Source organism: Rhipicephalus microplus, chromosome X (assembly GCF_043290135.1).
Source record: "Rhipicephalus microplus isolate Deutch F79 chromosome X, USDA_Rmic, whole genome shotgun sequence".
NCBI classification, from domain to species: domain Eukaryota; kingdom Metazoa; phylum Arthropoda; class Arachnida; order Ixodida; family Ixodidae; genus Rhipicephalus; species Rhipicephalus microplus.
In genome coordinates, this window is record NC_134710.1 from 306,880,397 (window position 1) to 306,901,821 (window position 21,425).

General features: G+C 42.7%; 1 pseudogene; it reads right to left on the reverse strand.

Moving 5' to 3' along the window:
- Positions 1–21,425, reverse strand: part of LOC142776217 (exonuclease mut-7 homolog) — a 71,307-nt pseudogene that overhangs the window by 38,433 nt on the left and 11,449 nt on the right.

Below are 21,425 nucleotides of genomic sequence, written 5' to 3' on the forward strand. Positions count from 1 at the left end.
GCATTAAGAGAAGAACTCTTTTGGAGCAGGACATGCATAAGTTTTTGGTGAATGTTCTTTAAGTGCACGTACATGAAATGCAGTTGTAATGTTAATTAACATGGAGACAAAGACTACATTCAAAGCAGCCATTAATGAAGGTCTTAGCACGAATCCTGATATTTATAGATCGATATGTGGGGTTTAACGTCCCAAAACCACCATATGAATATGAGAGACGCCGTAGTGAAGGGCTCCGAAAATTTCGACCACCTGGGGTTCTTTAACGGGCACCCAAATCTGAGCACATGGGCCAACATTTCCGCCTCTATCGGAAATGCAGCCACCGCAGCCGGGATTCGATCCCACGACCTGGCGATCAGCTTTCGAGTACCTTAGCCACTAGACCACTGTGGCAGGGCTACAGTCCACTGCACTAACCTTGCGTGTGTTAGTGATTATGGTCTGAACATTTCGTCTTTTCTTCTTGCCTTCAAAATAAGCTTCTGCTGAGAGTGAGCGCCCGTCTCGTGTGCTTCTTCCTGTCTGTCGTCTTACTTACTCATGAGGGCCACACGAAATTCATCGTGAACAACGACCAACCAACCCGCTTCGCAAAAAGAAAAAAACACATGTTTCTAAGTATTTCTCACGGCGATGTCCTTGCAAAGCAAACATAAGTGTGCACAGGGTTACCCGTCAAGAAAAGGGGAGGGGGGCGTTTGTAAGGTTTGTTGCAGCGCCGCCCCCTTTGTATTGAGTGAATGCGGCAGGACTTTGCGTCCCCCTCCACTCCCCGTGTGCACGCCTATGAGAACAAACATTTTTAACGTTTGCGCCGACAACGAAAGCACTGAAAGCTGACATCGATACGTCACCAACAAGTGCATGCCCAAGGCCAAAAGTAAACGTATCAGTAGGTAAAAAACAAAACAAAATGGTGATGATCATTAATCTAGATGAGATCGGAGGACGAAGAAGGGGAGCTATGGAGATGAACTCTACCGTTATTTTTGAAGATGTCACCAACATTTTCAAAGTATGTTTGGCAATGAACTCCGCATACAGTTCCCACGTGTTCACTGACAGTATGGGCACCGCATACGCGGATGTCATTACCGTTTGGCAACACGTTTCCCTTGGGATTGCAAGTTCACTCGTCCGGTTTATACAAGGTCTGATCATTCTTACGAGGAAGGTGTTTCATGACGGTATCATTCGAGCAGCAACAGTTGACATTTATTCTAAAGGCAGAGCCGCGATTGCTGCTGTTGGCACTATCTTGACAGGAATCAGCAGTGCTGCACTCCAAATGCAAAAAGAGCGCTTTCTGGTGTTCACAATATCAGATCCAGTTAGCTGCCAGCCTTCATTTGTATGACATTACAATTTGTTTCTAAAGCATTCATCAATTGTTTGACCTTTGCAGTGAAACTGTTTTTAGGGGCAAAGCTCTTAGGGCATGGGTCTGTACATCCCACGGGATTTGTTCGTGATGTACATAGCCACCGGTTGCCCCATACCTGCTCTAGAGAGGGTATGTGCTACCGGTGGCGGTACTTGTATGTGGAACTAGATTATGGTACTTGTAGCTGATGATGCTTGTATGTGATAAAATTTAAACATAGTACAGTACAAGAATGCACCATTCATACTCGGTGATTTAAACGTTGATATCGCAGGCACGACCAATAATTGACTTATCCAACATGTGGCTTCTAGATATGCACTCACATAGCTGCCAAGTTCAAGGATTCTGAATCTGGGAGATTTCCACAACAGGGTGGAGTGGGGGGGGGGGACAATAAACAACATAGCATTAAAAACAAAAGGGGGTGAGAGGGGGGTGGGGATCGCAAACGCGACATTAGAGTCGCGGTCTTATCGTGGCTAGGAGTGGCCGAACACACGAGGGTAGAGTTTTTCATTAAGGTGAGAGTCTTAAAAGATCAACACAACTAGCAGAATCTATTTCAGTCAAAACACCTCGGGTGTGAATTCCTAGGACACAGGTGAACGGACAAGATGGCCCAGCTGGCTGTCGCACAAGCGCGGGTCGAAGCTTTGCTTACTGCTAGATTCTTTTGACAGGAACGCCAAAACACGTCTGGCCCCTTTTTATTGCAATGGCAATTATATGGACCGTCCAGGCTGTTTTTTTGCCGTCGCCACCGCCGCTGTCCTTAACCTTATATGTATACGTATCTATATATATGAACACTCAAAGAAAAAAATCCACCTGATGAGTGCTTATCTCACGTGTACTTTGCCCCATGGATGAATGAATGCCTGTGCGCGCACACTTATCTTTTGGTAGGGGAATCGTGTGCCTTCGGCTCTCTTACTAAAATAAAAGCGTTAGTTGCCGGGCCCACAAAGGTCACTTCGGTCTCTGCACAAGCACCTTTTGCGAAAAAAGCGCGCTTTTGGTACACAGCGAGGTATAGCAAGTGGGACACTTGTTAGTTTGTACTCATCTGCACCAGTGATTACGTGTCGTGCATCGTTTTTGTTCAAACAGCGCGTTACGTGTCGAGCGGTAAACGCAGTTAGTTCGCTCTCGTCTAGCGTGCACGTTTCAATCTGCTTGCTGTTCTCAGCGTTACATTCCAAGTTGTTGCTGTCACATTTATTGCTTCGCCCTTGCGGCAAAACTGCAACTTTTATTTTTTACGTATTTACTGCCTTTAACCTACCACCGCGTACCCTCGGAGCTCGCAGATCGCGTTGCCGGGACCGCGGTTTTGTGCGCGGTGGTTGCGGCAAACGGTAATTCATTTTACAATACCCATGCGCTTGGCTGCGCACACCCCTTCAAAACTAAGTCTTTTAATGTCATCTACAAGACCATCTGCCGCAGGTTTGTCCGCAGAGTTTGCGGATAGCAGCGTTGCTTTGACTGGTTGAGCGCACACTTTCGGGGTATTGACAGTTACGTCGTGGCCATACATGATCGTGCCAAGAGCGACCGCGGTTTCGTCCACGGCGGCTGTGGCAACGACAATCGCACGCACTGTAGTGCGCCTGTCAGACGCGTACATCCGAAGCTTCGAGTTATCTGCTCTCGGCCTTTTTTCAACGGTTTATGTACTAAAGTTCATATCACTCGCCGAAATTAGGAAATCTGTTCAGAACAATCGAATTGAGGCCCAATGAACATCGTAAAATTTGGCTGAATTCATATCTGCCGCGGTTTCGCATCGCTGAGATTATACTGTATGTCTACATAAACGCCTCTTAAACTCCTTTATGATAAAATGGGGTAGGTTCGAAAAGCCTGAAGCGGATTTAGCTGCTTTTTTGTCAATGCAGCCAGATGAGGCACAGAAATTTCGATTTCCGGGAGATTTTCATGACAACCGTACAACTGGAGAAAACTGTCAAAATCCGGGAGTCTCCCGACCAATCCGGGAGACTTGGCAGGTATGCACTCAGATGAATATTGTATGACCATATTGTATGAGGAAAAGAGAGAAAGCACTTGAAGCGGAAAATCTGCTCATACTTTGAAAAATTTTTTAATTTTTCCCACAGTTGATTCGAGAAGCAATAAGCATTTCTTAATAGAGCTATTTGATGCTTACCCAAAAAAAAAGTGTTTCTGGGCACCCTTTATGCAGTAAAATCTTTAGTAATTCAACACTCATTATTTGGAAAATCTGATCATTCAGACATATTCTCCGGCCCTGGCCAGCATATATATTGTTTGCTGGAATCAAACTTTTATTAGGTTGTAATTGACCACTACCTGACTTATTGGATGATCCTAGGAGAGCGCAACAAATAGGTGGCTCAAAAAAAGTGGCATTTGCAGACAATTGGAACACAGTGGAAAAGTCTGCACCACCATCATCACTATGAACTTTTGGTTGCCAGCTGGTAAATAGTGCAATAAAAACACTATATCTGCAAAAATATTGAGAACAAAGAAAATTCAGAATCTACATTTTAAAGGAAAATAACTCAGGAATAATATAAAAAACAAATATTGCACAAAACATTTCTATTCACATGGATGAACAAAATCAGAACCGAGGTACTGCTTTGTTGCTCAAGCCATGCGGCGAAGTATTGTTTTTCGTGAGACACAAGTGGACTCACACACATTTCAAAGTACATTTTTTGTTTTCTTAGGATACGAGCTTCCAGGTGTTCCAGTACAGATGGATGCCCCTGATGAGAATAATCCCTTCACAAATCAGATAACTAATAAACTTGGCTATTTCGTCTAGCGTAACCTCTTTCCATAAGCCACCTCGCTCCGCTAAGGTTGGCATTCCTATTTATGCATCCGAAAATTTTTAGCATTTTGCACATCATACTACAAAAAGAACAATATCACGCGCAGTTCTGCAATTATTCGCGCCGCTTCGTAGTCAGGGCCAAAATGTGCTTTGGGAACCTTCTTGTCGTTAGGAGAAGCTCTGCAGCTGGCACCAACACACCGCGCCCCAGCGAAGCGTGTACCTCGCACGTAACCAACGTAGCTATAAGATTGTGCACAAAGGTACACGAAGGCAGCTACACACTTGCGGCGAAAGAGACAACTTGAGCCCGTAAGCAAAACAAACCCATGAACGTCTGTCGATGTCCGAGGCTACCCAGAACATCATGTCCATAAAATATGAAGCTGACGTGTTCTCAACGTCGAACTCTAGGCTCGTCGTCACTCAGTTCAGGTGGGATTGCAAGACAGTTTAGAGTGGCGCGTGTGTTTTTCGGTGCTCATATGCACGCGTGACGATTACGCTATAGGAGTGACTACAGTCACTATATTCGACCCTGTGTCTGACATAACGATACAAGAAAAACCAAAGCTGCTGGAAACTGCATGAGAAGGCCATCTAGACACTTTAAATATTCAGCGGACTATCAAAAAAAATTTTCTAGAATAAATTTTCCTCGACTCCTAGCAACAGCTGTTAATTAAATACCTGGCAGAAATTTCTGGCAATTATTATTACTAAACACTATCAAATCACAAACTGACACTTTCATTCAATATTTGGCTAGCAAGGGTTCCTTTCACTACAGAACTTAGATGTCACTGCAGTATAATCACGAAGGGCATGCACTTTTTTTCAATTTCGCCAGCCTAGTCCACTTTTCCAACAATACAAGCACAGTGGTTTGTGCAAAGATCTGTCAAAAATCACTATGTTTTCCAAACGCGCAAACTTGAACAGATTCTGACAGCTGAGTGACTGGACTAACTACTAAAAAGTGCTGAGTGCACTGGAAGCAAACTTAACATGCCGAAATCGATAATGCGAAGCGTCGATCACTGGTGATGGATTCGAATAGGCGTGGTAACAAAAAGTTAAACTGTCTAAAAAGCACAGTGATGACCATTCATTCTACCAAGACAGACAAAGTTTAAATAAAGTAATAGAATCATACAAGAACAGCTTTCACATACCCATTCCTGGAACTCATTCATTATAGTGACGGCCAGTCCGTTCGGCCGATTCTTATGGAAGTCTGAGGCTGCTCGCATTAATGAAAATGCGCATTCAAAGCAATTTTGTGCTTTGTCAAAGTAGGTTTGCAAGACTTTTACGAAAGCTCCTGTCTTCCTATTCATGGCAGAATGCCAGAGCGATTCTAAACGCTCTGGCCACATTGGATCCATGGTTGCTGACCACTAAACCTGAAAGAAATGGAGAAAAAAAAAGCAACACATTTTATACAGACTTCAAACAAAGTTTAAAATAATTAAGGACTTTTAGTGCCTCGGGCTGTTTCGTGAGCACTGAGAGATGGGCAGAAAGCTTTCAAGTGGGCTGTAGTGCTCTCTCATACTTGACTGCTCTACCTTATATATATATATATATATATATATATATATATATATATATATATATATATATATATATATATATATATATACACGGCCGTAGTCCTTGGATCACGCGCGAAATACTCCATCTAAAACGCAAGATAAAACGCCTGTCACGCTCAAAAACACAACCATGTAGTGCTGCTCTGACGAGCCTCCGCGCCGAACTGCGCAACAAGATTAAAAGCTCCAAATTTCATTTCTTCAACGTAAAAATGCACAACTTTCTCACAACCAATCCAAGAAAATTTTGGATGCACCTCTCCGACAAAAAAGTGAAAGTGACAAAAATTAAAACCAAGGACGCGGACGTGACTGATGCCAGCTGCATTGCGACAACATTTAACGACTACTTCTCTTCTGTTTTTTTGCGAACGGGTGACACCCCTCCTGATTTCCACGCAAACAATCTCGAACTGCCAGACTTGATTATAACAGATGAAGGCATCTTGTCAGCTCTACTTCATCTTGACACAAAAAAAATCGGCTGGGCCGGATGAAATACCTAATGCTTTTCTTTATCGGTACGCCGAGTGGTGTTCCAAATACTTAGGCTTAATATTTAGGGAAAGCCTGTTACAAGGCGAAGTTCCAGTAGATTGGAAGAAGGGTAAATTGGTACCCATTCATAAATCAGGTGATAAATATGACGTGAAAAACTACCGCCCTATTTCGTTGTTATGTACAGCCGGCAAGGTTATGGAACACTTCTTTTTCAAACACTTAAGTTCATTTCTGGAGAGTAACCATTTTTTTTCCCAAATCAACACGGTTTCCGGCAAGGCTTTTCAACCACCACACAGTTAATTCACACTACTGATGACTTTCTAAATACACTTGACAAAGGCGGACAAATTGATGCGATTTTTTTAGACTTCAAAAAAGCTTTCGACCGAGTTTCCCATTCCCATTTGATGTTTAAAATTCGCCGAATCCTAACCAATGAAAGAATTTTTCGATGGCTTGATTGTTATCTATCCCACCGACACCAACACGTTCGGATAGCAGATAAAAAATCTTCTTCCGCTCCCGTGCATTCTGGGGTACCGCAGGGCTCTGTCCTAGGACCACTTTTATTTTTAGTTTATCTAAATGACATGTCCTCCGAATCTACTGTGCAGTGTCGTTTTTTCGCGGATGACTGCGTTGCGTACCTGCCCATTTAATCAAGAACAGATCACGCCACCCTAAATGAATACTTATCGGTTATTACAGCATGGTGTAACTCCTGGAAAAGGAGCCTCAACATAGCAAAGTGCGTCAAGATGACCATAACACGTAAAAAAAACCCTCGGAATTCACTTACATGTTAAACAACACTGCTATAACAACCTTTAACCAGTACAAATACCTTGGTCTGACAATCACTTCTAATTTGAGCTGGAAAACTCATATCGAAGGTATAACATCAGCAGCACTGCGGCGATTGTGGTTCTTAAAGCATCGCATGAGGCACTGCACCAGCAAAACAAAACTAGTCGCTTACACTACATTGGTACGCCCATTGTTGGAATATGCTGACGTTGTATGGGACCCTCACACGCAAACAGAAATATATTTACTAGAACGAGTCCAAAATAAATCCCTTCGGTTTATTTACCACGCGTACAGTAGACACTCTTCAGTCACTGAACTCCGTAATAGATCCGCTCTTCCCACGTTGGAGTCCCGTAGAAAGCTACATCGCTTAAAATTCCTTTATAACATAGTCAACGGACACTCAGGACTCGCCTTTAACACTTACATGCAGTAGAATACATCGCGAAAAACTCGGAACAATCATGATAACACCATAGTGGTGCCGCTTACAAAAACAGATTCTCGGCGATATTCATTCTTTCCACGAACTATTTCCGACTGGAATGAACTACGTCATGACGTCACCAGCATCGCAGCGCACGACGCATTCTTATCAACTGCCACTGCCTGTTTGTAGTAAAAGCTGTCTGGTCGTATGTGCAGATTTCAATTCTTCTAATGATGTTTTTTACACTTCGTGTTAGGAACAAAATTTGGATTGTATTTTCGATACCGCTCTTGTGTTGCTCCTGTAACCCGAGTATTCATGTTCCACGCAAACCTGTTATGTGGTGATTTTATTTCTGCGCCATGAAGTGTAGTGTTATATGTGGCTGCAAGTATGAAAGTTTGTATCACTCCTGCCTTGGCCACCAAGAGGTTGCTGGCAGTATGCAATATATATATATATATATATATATATATATATATATATATATATATATATATATATATATATATATATATATATACAGACACAAAGAAAGGAAGGTAAAGGAGATGCATGAAAACATTGAGATCAGAACTTAACAGAAAAAATACATGCTCTGAACGATTAGGCTGAATAAAGTGCTGCAGTTTAATTACATTAGAAAGATGCAGAACACTATTATACCAATGGCAGAAATGTATTGCACACGCATTAACATATCTGTAAATAATACAACTGAAAGTAAAAATGAACGTAATACCTAAGCACGATGTGTAACTATATGGTATAACCATAGTGATGCGGCTAGAAGACCTCTACAACATTCCACAAGAAAATGTAGCATGAGAAGGCGAGACTGATCAATTCGAAAACGCAAGTTTTTTTTTTTTTTCAAAATTGTATATTTTTCGTTTTCATTTGCTTTCAAAGGTTTAGTTTCTTTACTTTCATGACGAAAATCTCAATATGGTAATTAAACTTGAAGTAGGTTAAAATCTCCTACAAAGAGCCCAAGGTGGCTACTAAAAACTAAGACATTTTGTCTAAAGGTTCTTGGTAATTTTCTCTCGGCTGCTTGCTGTTGCATTTCGCATGAGGAGTTCACAAAAGCCAGATCATAAGAATAACCACGATTGCCAAGTTCTCATAATAGAAGAAATCATCTTAAAAATTTATATATTTCACATAGGTGCGCTTTCACTTTTACGTTTAAAATGCATTTTTCTCAAGATGCATTTTTGGGCAACTTCTCTAGTTTAGTGAAGTGAGGTATTGGGCTAGTTGGTTTTTCATTATTAGAAAACTGCTATACAATTACTGCGAAATACAAAGGTCGGAAGGAAACTTGAAACGAAATTTGGGAAGTCTTTCAGATATCGGACCAGGAAAGCGCATGTGTCAGTTCAAGCTCTATTTTTTTAAGCCCGACAGAAATCGAATTCATCAGAAGCCAGATACAGCAATTGTATCAGTCTACTCGAAAAAAAACTTTGAGTTATCGCCACATCTCAAAATTGTAATCATCGCACGTGCAGCAACTAAGGACACTTCAGCGAAATTGCCGCCTCGCCTACCCCCAATCTCTCATCGAAAACCGATCTTTTCCTTTCCAGAAAGCCTTCTTTCGTTAAAGCCTTTTTTTCAATAAATTCAGTTGACAGTTTGCACTTTTAGTGTTTGTTTTATGTCTTCTCCCCAACTTCATATTTTCCAGCAACTGTAGCTCTGTGTCATCATCTGTGTTTCGTCTGTTGTCATAGTTTTCTGCTGTAGTGTGCCAGAATCGTGTAACGAGCCTAAGTCACCACTATATTCACAGGCGTAACATGATGCGATTTATTGCAAGACAAGTGCATTATTGCAAATTGTTGAAAGATGCCCTGGCCCCACATAGGCCAAATAGAGGTTTATGATAGATGATATTGCAAAACTCGCAGGGCATTTTGATCCCACATTAAAGAATAAAGCATGTATACCACATTCAATTATAATAATTTCTGGGTTTACAAGGGCTAAAACAATGTGATTATGTGGAATGCCGTAGTAGAGGGCTCCAGAAATTTCAACCGCCTGGGGTCCCTTAACCCGTTCACTACCACGGACACCGAACCGATGTGTGCACTTGCAGTGGCAATCTTGCAAAAACCGGCAGATTGCCGGGCTTCTTAGCACTTTTCGAATCTATGAAGGGATCGCAGAATTTGACAAAATGCTTGGAAGCATTACCGATAGATGGCACCAGTTTGTGTTGATTGAAGTCCCTTTAGTGACTATCATTTTGTGGTTATAACAGTGGTGCCTAGTGGCTTAAAGTGGCTCACTTTCCCCACCCAGTTCCATTTAATCTTGTGGAAAGAACCCCTCTTCACGACAATGTGAAGTGTACAAGGCACAAGGAAAAAAAAAAACTTGAAGTATTATGAATTAATAAATAAAAGACCTCAATGACTTGCCAGCTTGGACTATTTGTTTTGATGATGTCAGTTGCCAGTGTACTTCAAGTTTTCCAAGAAGTATAGATAAGAAAAACGAGGTGAACATAGAGATACTGGTTGTCTACTTACGGAAGTTGTGAAAAAGAGACATCTCTATGCGCTTTAGGTTTCATGTGAGAGAAACACAACATAATCAATGACAACTAGCATAGTTCTTAATCTCCACTATGTTGATAATTCAGAACAAGGATGTCACAATACTTGCAAGGCATCTCTTGAGATAGTTCAATGATATACCATAATTAGGATTCTTGTAACACTCAAAATCAGGGATATTCTAATGCAAATTTTTGAAAACTAACAAAGTATAAATGAAAATTTTTAAAACAAACCTCAAATACAATGAAATAAAATACTTTCTGGAAACTTTTAAAATGAAAAAACACCATTTGCACAATCAACATGAAATGACATAAAGTCAAATCCTTTGAATGTTCCTGAGGTTGCATACCACGTTATGCATATTTTCAAGAACCAATGTACCATTGGGAAGAGGTGAGTATTTTCACATGTTCCTCACTTTTTGTACAGTGAAAATGGTCAGCTAGAGTCTCATGGCATCGTGACTATGCATTGTGACCCCGCATGACACCCCTGCGGTGCCAGTCTGTCATGATGTAGTGTGCACATTTTTACAAAAAAAAATAGAGCAAAATTGACTGACTAGGCACTACAGACCATTTCGCTGTTAACGAATATGTCTGGACAGCTTCCGAATTTGTGGGCTGGCGAAGCCTAGTAGCATCGGCGGGGAACACAAAGCTTATGGAGTAGCCCGCTCATGTGTGGCAAATTATTCTACCTATGTGTGGCCAAATATTTCAAATATATTTTATTTTAGCTTAAACAGAATGCTGCAAGTCATGGTCCTTCACCTCAGATACCTTCAGTTTATCCTAAAGTGGTTAAAAACTTTTTTTTTACTCGCACATTTCAGAAAACAAGATAAAGTGACCAGAAATGTCTTGAGAAGCCAACATATACTGCTACTATTGAAATGTTGAAACCAGCCAAAAAGGCGAATACAATTCAGACTATACAATGCAAACAATCATCATGCAATATAAAAAGTGTGTTAATAATTTCTGTAACCATGTTATTAAAAAAACAAAAGGTACCCACTAAATATAAATCATGATTTCTTAAAGTAGGAAAGTACCCACCGCATGTCTAAGGGAATATGTGCACCTATGTAGCTGAATACAATTCACATCGTACAACCCCTGCTGCGATTCCATTTTTCCGCCACGAAATGTCTGATTTGTTAAAGGGACGGCACGGAGGAAGGAAAGGTAGGAGAGGCCCAGACGTCACTCATTGTGAAGCCGCGATTATGGTGGCTAGAAGAGGGAGGTGGGAGCATCACTAGCTGCGGAGTGTAGCAACAGATCATGGCGGCAGCGGCGGCGCTGCTGTAGCTTTTTAGATCGGTCGGTGAAGGCGAGCGTCCTTGACGGCCAAACAGGCCAGGCGCTGCACGAGAAGGTATGCGCACTTTGCAGAGCTTGCGACCTCCATGTAATAACTGGAATGCAGCTGTGTGCACTAGCAATGGGGTGTTTTAAACGAAAATTTAAGCACGGAATGTATACCGAGATTAAGGCAACGAACTGCCTCTAATGGCATGCAAACATACGCGGTAGCACCCAAAAGGCAAGGCGGCGTACTCCACGATAAGACCGTGCGTATAAGTTCGAATACCATTTGAAACGTCGGTGTAAAACGATCATATGCTCACAATCGCAACGTTCAGTACCTCCCTTTACATTTCAATGCGTAACTTTTAACGATTTTATTATATTGTAGTTTTCGCAGCTGTTCACTTTTTCGATGAGTTTCGTGTCTGGTGAATTTTCTACACACCGAGTGACGTATATTCAATCAAGAAGATTTTAATAAAAATTGTATACATGCGCAATGTTCAGAGTATTAACAGCCTGCATCTTTATTTTTGTACATCGCCAATCTCATACAGCAAGCAGCTCTAAATTACAATCACATGAAAGCGCAACTCCACACATAATCACGTTACGCGACGAAGCTTCAAATAGTGCATTCGCTGCCGTCGCTTGCCCTCCCGTGCCTTGTTTTCCGCTTTTACAATGAAGTGCAGCCTTGTCATTGTATAAAACTTGACGAGCCTGTTAGTAACATCTCTGGAATGTTTTTCGCAGCCAAGATGAATTAGCCGGTTTCTTGTCAACGCAGAAATGAAGTCCATTATGCTATTTGCTTTAAGCTTGCTGAAGCTAAAGCAGCACGCGAATGAGTCTTCTATGTTTTCGATAAAAGCCTGCAGTTCATCAGATGGGTAGAGCAGCCCACCCCGGTCTACTTCTCTGATTAGGCAGGCATCTGCGGGCATATCAGAATCGCGTGGTCGGATAAGGGCTTTTGCACATTCGGGGCACTTGGTTTGGCTCAGCATCCTTCGGGCGACATATCCAGCAACGTAATGCATAACTCGGGAGTCGCTTTTTACCGAAACCATTGCGCAGTGATCTGTTGGGATGCCAGACGATTCAAGGATTTCATGTACTTCATTGAGACACCCTATGTCCATGAGCTCGTCAAGCTTCGTCTGGAACTCTCTCCGGTCTTTGTGGCTGCCATGTATGAGGCTCTTCAGCACTGATGGTGACACATTTTCGTTAGCAGGTGCCTTCGCCAAACTGCAGAACGACCGACAATTTGCCGAAAGCAGAAACTGGGTTGGCGTCGGGTGGTCGTTGCTTCCCGACATTTGCCGCAAGATTCCGAACACATTCTCCAGAGGATCCTGGCTTAGTCTTGATGTCAGCAAGTACTTGTAACCAAGCTCTTTTGTGAGATATTCGAAAATCGACATGGTGCTTTTCAGAGTAACGCGAAGCCCTTCTGCAGTACCCTGGCTGAAGAAGCCCACCTTTCCAACGTTTCCTTCTCACACATCTAGATATGCAATAAATTCCTCCACTTCAGCCAGGACTGGCGAGTTGGGACGCATGGCACCGCGGCTGCAGCGGGAAGTCATGGCTGCAATCAGCCTAGCCATTCTTCTGATAAATGACACTGTTGCATCACTAGAGCCAACGCCCAATACTCTCTCGATCTCTTCCTTATATGCATACAAACCCCTGACCATCTCATCACTGAAAAAAGTGAAGGCATAGTTCACTTTCATTTTTTCAAATCCGTTCGGATCGATGACGACTCTTGTGACACGAGGCATTGCTTTAAGCCGCACAATGTCCCTATTGTCACACTTCCATGCCTCTTTCACAACATCTATCCTGACCCTTCCTTCGGGCACCTGGAGACCCGTCGACACAATGCTGTTGCGGGCGCACTTCACAAGATGCGGAAAGTCTGATAAGAAGTGCAGACTTCTGCTGTGATCTGCAGGGTGCTTCACTTTGCAAACAACTGACTTTGAAGAACCCTTGATGCCAAATTGTCGCCACATACTCCTGTTCCAGGATGCACCATCTGTGGTCACAAAATCCACAAAAAGCCCAGACTTCTCGGCAGTTAGTGTTGCATCGACAATGATTTTTGCAAGCACATCTGCCTTGACATTTCCATGGGAGCCGAAAACCCCTAAGATTTGCTGAAAGTTGCCTGAAAATGGCTGGTACAATACTACTAGACCGTGATCACACGTTTGTGTGCTTTGATCTAGAGAAGTGTATTTGCCCAAGTCAACGAAACCTTCGATGAGTCCACTGCTTGTCACTTTGAGGCTCTCCGAGAGCTTCAGCTCGTCAATTAAGAGACCTCCGTGCCTGAGAAACTCATCTATACTTTTGGTTTTTTCTTCGATGGCAGCAAAAACATTATTATTGAACCCAAAGTTGCTCTTATAATTTCTCACGTACTTGTTCAAACAACTCTTGCTGGGCAAGACCATTATTTTATGCTTTTGAATATGCTCATACAGCTTTGGGCTTTTCGTGCACATTATAATGCAGTCCAGAAGCCATTCATCGCTGTACTTCATCCCCTGTGTTCCTTTCCTTTTCACTGCTTCAAAGCATGTTTGTAACTGCTGCCGCTGTTTCTCAGGCAGCTTAGACAGACTCTCCTGAAGGTTTGATTCAGAGAGGGCAGAATTACTTTGCTTCATTTTCGCAAGCATTTGCTTTACTTCACTGACTTTTGCCTTTTCTCGCCTCAACTGTCTTCCCCGCATAATTAGTTTCTTCGAAGCACGGTAACCAGTAGCCACTCTAGCTTTTCTCTTCTTATAGGATGCCTGGTTCAAAAGCAGTTTCCTTAGATACCTGCAGTGTATAGAAGGCCTTTGATCTTGAGACATGCCTGAGCAACTTTTGCTGTACAACTTGTTTCCATGCGTTCTGTATTTTGATTGATTGGAACTGTTAAGCCGCTCCAGTGGAATAGCACCTTGCTCAAAACCAGAGCACACAACCATCTCGTTGATGGAGTGGAGGAGGCTTTCCACAGCATTCACATCAAACACGTCCACTTTTTTTACAACTTTCCCTTGCACAAACACTACACAATGATAGCAAGTATCCTCAGCAGAGCACAACACCAGTTTCTTGAAGCGCGCACTATCACCATCTTGAGCACAAACAGTAAACGCAACAGCGTTCGGGGCATCCGCAAGTAGGCACATAGACCAGTATTTGCTTGGAAGCTTCTCACCTTTCATATGCTCCAGTTTTTCCACTGTACACGACGCGCCGGGAACACGTTCACCGTTCGTTGTCACATCTAAGGAAGAATCGTGCTCCATTGAAGGAAGTTCGTTTTCATTGTTCACTTTTCTTTTTTTGCCGAGCACTTCTCCTCTCGATGTCCGGGAGCTGCGCTTCTGAGGAAGCTTTTTAGAGAGATAACTCGGCGTGTTTGGGAAGATCGACGGTATTGCATCGTCGGTAAGGCATGGGCGGCCGCGAGGAATCTTCACAACTTCACCATTCACGATGTGGGTGTAATCTCTCACAATAAACCGTTGCTCGAAGTGTAACTCGCACAGGACTGCAGTTCGGTCGAGCAGTTTGTCACCACGTGGAACGTACCGCTGCCATGCTTTCAGCCGGTCCTCATCGTTCGGTGCGGTAAAAACAGACCTTTTTACACCTGCCTTTCGGGCTGAAACGTACCCGGTAGAGCATCCGGGCGCGAAGCAGCGAGTCTGGCGCTTCACTGGTTTAGCCATCACGATATGCCGTGCGAAGAGGCTTCAAAACTTTGAGCAAACGGAATGCGTGCTAACGCCAGCATTGGCCCGGCACGTATGCCCCGACATGTTTGTGGACGCTAAGTGTAGCGCGTGCGAACGTGAACTAGCCACCCTCCGCCACATCATGTGGGGCGGGTGTAACAGTGGTGGGCACAATGGGAATGGACAGTGCCAGGACGCCACGTATCCCGATGAGGTGGGAGCATAGATACGCTCCCAAGACTTAAACGCAAAACGAAGGGCCATCCAGCGGCTTGAGGAGGCCCTGGCAAAGCAGACGAGAAAGGGAACCAACGCCCCGGACAATGGGAGCGGAGGAGCCCGAGTATCAAATGCCTAGCCAGAGCACAACGTCCTCAAGATCTAGAGCCTGGGACTATAGGACTATTAGCTATAGTCTTTAGACAGGGAATACCCGCGCCCTGCGCGGCCGGTGACTTCCCGCACGACGGATGCACGAAAAATGTTGTTTCTCTCTCTCTCTCTCTCGAGCATCGTGCGAACAGTACGAACGCAAGCCGCGGAAACGCACGTGCTCCGCGTCGGCCCAGAAGGGCATCTGGATGGATGGATGGATGGATGGATATGGCTGTACCCTTTAGATCGGGCGGTGGCTAGCGCCACCAAGCCGTAATACCTAATGAACCAAAAACTATATTTTTTTCCTTAAAAAAAAAGAGTTTGAGGATTCGTACTTTGCAGTGAAGAGTTTAATTTTCACTCGTGCCTTGACTTTAGCCACCAATCAGATAACCTCCTTCTAGTTAAGTCTACCCGCTTAAAGTTTATTTTGCCCTCCCGGTCCCTAAACCCCAGTGCTTTGAAAAACTCTGCGCCATCATCCTGAACTATAGGGTGAAGCCCTTTACAGAACATTATCAAGTGTTCGGCAGTTTCTTCTTCCTCTCCACACGCACTGCATACTGTGTCTACCCCTTCGTATTTGGCCCGATATGTCTTGGTTCGTAGTACTCCCGTTCTGGCCTCAAACAGTAGAGAACTACCCCGAGTATTATCATAGATCCTTTCCTTGGCAATTTCCTGCTTAAATGTTCGATAGATCTCTAGTGCGGACTTCTTTATCATGCCCATTCTCCACATGTCAGTCTCCGTTTCCTTCACTTTCTTCTTAACCGATAGTTCTTTTTGGTTTGGCCACCTGCTGTTTTCTAAGTATTTACCAGTCAACTTCCTGGTTCGCTTCCTCCATTTTGTATCGATATTCTTCATGTACAAGTAGCTGAAAACCTTCCTAGCCCAACGCTCTTCCCCCATTTCTCTCAATCTCTTCTCAAATTTTATCTTGCTGCTAGCTTCCCTGCCCTCAAATGATGTCCATCCCATATCACCTTGTACTCCCTGATTTGGTGTATTCCCGTGAGCTCCTAAAGCAAGCCTACCTATTCCACGTTGCTTAATTTCTAATCTTGCTTGAACTTCTGATCTCATGCACAAGACCGCATTGCCGAACGTCAGCCCAGGAACCATGACCCCTTTCCATATTCCTCTCACAACATCATACCTATTGTAATTCCACAGTGCCCTATTTTTCATGACTGCTGCATTCCTGTTACCTTTAGTCGTCACGTATATTTCGTGTTCCCTCAGATACTCGGTCCCATTGCTTATCCATACACCCAGATATTTGTATTTATCTGTTATCTCTAGCGTGACCTCCTGTATTCTAAGCTCACTACCTTCGTTGTCATTGAAAATCATGACTGCTGATTTTTCCTTACTGAATCTAAAATCTAACCTATCTCCCTCATTACCGCAGATGTCCATCAATCTCTGCAAATCTTCCTTGTTGTTGGCCATTAGCACTATATCATCTGCGTACATTAATGCTGGTAGTGCCTGATCAATAAGTTTTCCTTGTTTGACTAAAGAGAGGTTGAAGCCCAGTCCACTTCCCTCTAATTTTGCCTCTAATCCTTGTAGGTACATCATGAATAATAAGGGTGACAGGGGGCACCCCTGCCTAAGCCCCCGTTTTACCTCTGCAGGCTTGGATACCTGCTTTTCCCACTTTATAACTACCTTGTTACCTTTATAGATACCCTTTAAAAGATTTATTTATTTATTTATTTATTTATTTCCAATACTGCTGCTCTCATCTGAGAGCGTAGCAGGAGGGCAATACAAAAAGTGCAATATATAAAACATAAAACATTTCAGGAACAATGAAATATCTAATAAATGTAAAAAAAGAGGTTACAATAAATATAAGGCAAGAACAAATAGCGTTTACCAAAATATATACAATGAATACATTTATCACACTATTGAGACAGGCCTGTAGTTATATCCTCTCTGTGTCGAGGATTAGTTGCTTGTGCCTTCAATTTTATTAACAAATTCCGAGAATGATTTGGTGTTTGTGATCGATGGATGTACTTGATTCCATTCCCTAATGGCAAGTGGAAAAAAAGAATGCTTGAAGGTTTCATTACTATATGAATATTCTGTTAGTATATTGGGATGCTGTTGGCGTGTAGGTCGGGTTTCGGAAAACGAAATGTACTTCGACACGTTTATCTTGAAACTGTTGTGAATTATCTGAAACAAGAATTTTAAGCGGGCTTCTTTCGCCCTTTCTAGCAGCGTTTTTAGATTGGATGCGTTTAAAAGGTAAGTTGGGGAGTCAGTGCGCCTGTACCTGTTGTGAATAAATCTTATCGCTTTTCTTTGCACTGCTTCCAGTTTCCTTATGTTAGTCTTTGTATGCGGGAACCAAACCACGTTGGCATATTCTAAAATCGGTCTTATAAATGTCTTATAGGCAAGCAGCTTTATTGGGGTGGGAGCTAGTTTTAGGCTTCTTTTAAGAAAAAATAACTTGCGTAGTGCTGCTGCGGAAACGTTATCTATGTGCTGGGTCCAGTTAAGGTCCGAAGTAAGCGTCACCCCTAAATATTTATGTTGGTTTACTTTAGGTAGCATGGTGCCGTCGACTGCATAGTTGAATATTGAGGGCTGTTTTCTTTTAGTTATTGTGATCACAGCGGATTTTTTTACGTTTATTGACATCTGCCATTGTTTACACCATTCGGATATTGTGTTTAGGGAGGCACTCAGCGCAAGGTGGTCTGTATGGCTATTGATTTCCTGATATATAACACAATCGTCAGCAAAAAGTTTTATGTTAGAGTCGATGTTTGTTGCAATGTCGTTGATATAGATTAAAAATAACAATGGTCCAAGAACTGATCCTTGTGGTACGCCTGATGATACAGAAACGGTTTTCGATGTAGCTTGTTCAAAGAATACGAATTGTTTTCGATTGAGCAAAAAGTCCTTAATCCAACTGGCGAATGAGGTGTTACCTAAGATGGCTTCCAATTTCGCAATTAATTTGTTATGGCAGACACTGTCAAATGCTTTTGAAAAATCTAATAGGACCATATCTGTTTGACTGCGGCGATTGAGGCTATGTGCAAGGTCATGTACAACTTCGGTCAATTGTGTAATAGTTGATAAACCGTTTCGAAATCCATGCTGGTTGGGAGAAAAAAAATGTATTTGTTCAAGGAAAGATGTGATGTGTTTAAAAATAACATGTTCTAGTAGTTTGCACGATGTACTTGTAAGAGATATAGGTCTATAGTTCGATACCAGGACTTTATCTCCGGATTTATGTATTGGTATGACTTTAGCTAATTTCCAGTCAGACGGTAATTTAGCGAGCTGCAAGGATTTCCTAAAAATTATTCCGAGATATTTACTACTCCATTCCGCGTACCTTTTAAGAAATTCGTTCGGAATGTTATCGGGACCACTAGATTTCCTGGGATCAATTTTCAATAAAAGATTCATGACACCGGCATCTGTAATGATTAGGTCATCGATGGTCGTGGTAATGCGCGAACTAATAGAGGGTACATTTTTATTTTCAGCTGTGAATACAGATTGAAAAAAGTTGTTAAATGACTCAGCTTTATCTTGTTTTTCTTTTGCAGATAGTTGTGTCACTGCCCCCTTTACACTGAAATGTTTCCAGAACCTGCGAGGGTTATTTGCAAGGAAACTCGGCAGAGTTACGTTAAAGTAATGATCTTTTGCCGCTTTGGTTTTATCTCGTAGATCAGTCTTAGCGTTCTGCAGTTTTAAAGTTATCGACTGGCTTTGGTTATTTTTTGCTGTTTTACGAAGACGATTCACGCGACGTTTTGAGTGAATAACTTCACGCGTGATCCATGGGTTTGACCTCTGCTGTTTTCTAGTTTTTTGGGGAACATACTTATCGATACAAAAAAATATAATTGATTTGAACTTAATCCATAGAGCGTCTATGTCACATGATGCGTCCGACGCGAGTTGTGAAAAGTTGGCAAACTCGTAGTCTAAGTGTGTTAGTATGCTGTTGTCGTCTGCTCTTTGAAAGTCAGCAATCACAGACACTTCGTCACGATTGATTTGGGTATTGCTAATAGGTAGAATGCATAGCGGTATATCGTGGTCCGAAATGCCTTCAATAATACTCGATTTAACGGCACTTATCGGGAAGTGTTGGCTGAGAAGGATAAGATCCAGGATGTTTTTAACGGCACCTTGTGTGCGCGTAGGCTCAGTTACGATTTGTTGAAGGTTAAAGGCAAGCATAATATCAAGGAGAGCTTCAGAGGCTGCTGACGAGTGATGCATAGTATTCCATTCTATGTCAGCAAGATTGAAATCACCCATCAGCAGTACTTTCGAATTTCTCACATTTTGATGCATGAATTCTTGAATGGCCGATATACTTTCATGACCCGATGACGGGCTCCGGTAAACACACCCAATGAACACAGTCCCTGAGTCACACGTGAGTTTACAAAAGATTGCTTCAGCTTCTAAATTGTGCGCCAAAACGTGGAAGGAAAAGCGATTCTTTATCAGCAGAGCAACACCACCCCCTCGCGTCAGACGGTCCTTGCGGATTACAGAATAACTTGGGGGAGCAATTTCAGAGTCGTACACGTCAGGGGTGAGCCATGTTTCAGTAATAGCCACAACATCAGGTTCATATTCAAGCAACAGATTTTCAAGAGCTTCGATTTTGTTTAGAATACTTCTAGCATTTATATTCAGTACAGTTATTTCTTTAATTTTGTGCCTTGACGAGTGTAAGGCCGCCCCTTCGTGTCGTCCTTTTTTTGACGAAGCAGAACTTTGTCATTTTTTTCGTTATTCCAAACGAAGGCTTGGCCATTAATATAGAGTTTGTCGAAGGCTAGTGACACCTTCTCGTGTTTCTGTCGATTTTCTTTTGCACTCTCCCAAAGCCTCTTTCTGACTTCCCGTATTTTACGCGAGAAGTCTTCACCAATGGACAAGCCAGAGTTTTTCAGTTTGTACCCATTTTTGAGTATTCCATTTTTTTGTCTAGAATCCAGCAGTTTGAAAATCACTGGTCTGACTTTATTTGTCTGTGCATTCCCTAATCGGTGTATACGTTCGATTGCAACTGGTTCAAGTTCCAGTTTTTCTTTAATAATACCTTCGTTTACGGCTTGTTCTAAGCTTTCACTTGTTTCTCCCTCCTGTTCAGCTAAGCCGTACACAATAAGGTTTGACCGGCGGCTTCGATTTTCAAGGTCATCTATTCTTTTTTGCAGTGTTTCAATTACCTGTTTCATGTTTAATATTTCACCGTGAGAAGCTTCGACTTTCTTTTCTAGTTCCGTTATTGCGTCAAGCTTTTTATCAATATCGGTCAGACGCTTCTCTTTTATCTCTTTTATGTCGGAAGCAATTTCCTTTATCTGTCTTGCGATTTGGGTTAGCTCAGGCCCAGGGTTTGTTTCAATATCGCCCCCAAGGAGCAATAATTTCTTCGCTAGGTCTATACATATTGACACAATTCCACAAAACTGCCGCGGGCACAGCAGCACAAGCAAGAAACGGTTGTCTGATCGAATACAAATTCCATGTTCCCTTCTCACCTGCACGATGAAGACGAAGGGGTTAAGCGTCCGCATTGCCTGAGTGCCGCTGTGCCCACAGCCTGCGTTGTTTGGTGCGGGCGCTTTTGTAGTCGTGGTTATCCGTGGTGGCGCTGCTTGTAGGTCGATTGCACTGGTTGCCTTGTAGTGACGCAACACAGATTCAACTGCCACGAAGAGCAGGATATCTGGTGCGTGTAGTGTCGGTGCGTTGAATGCCTGCGCAGTCCACGTGTCCGTGGTCAAGATGGCGTTTCCACCGCTGACA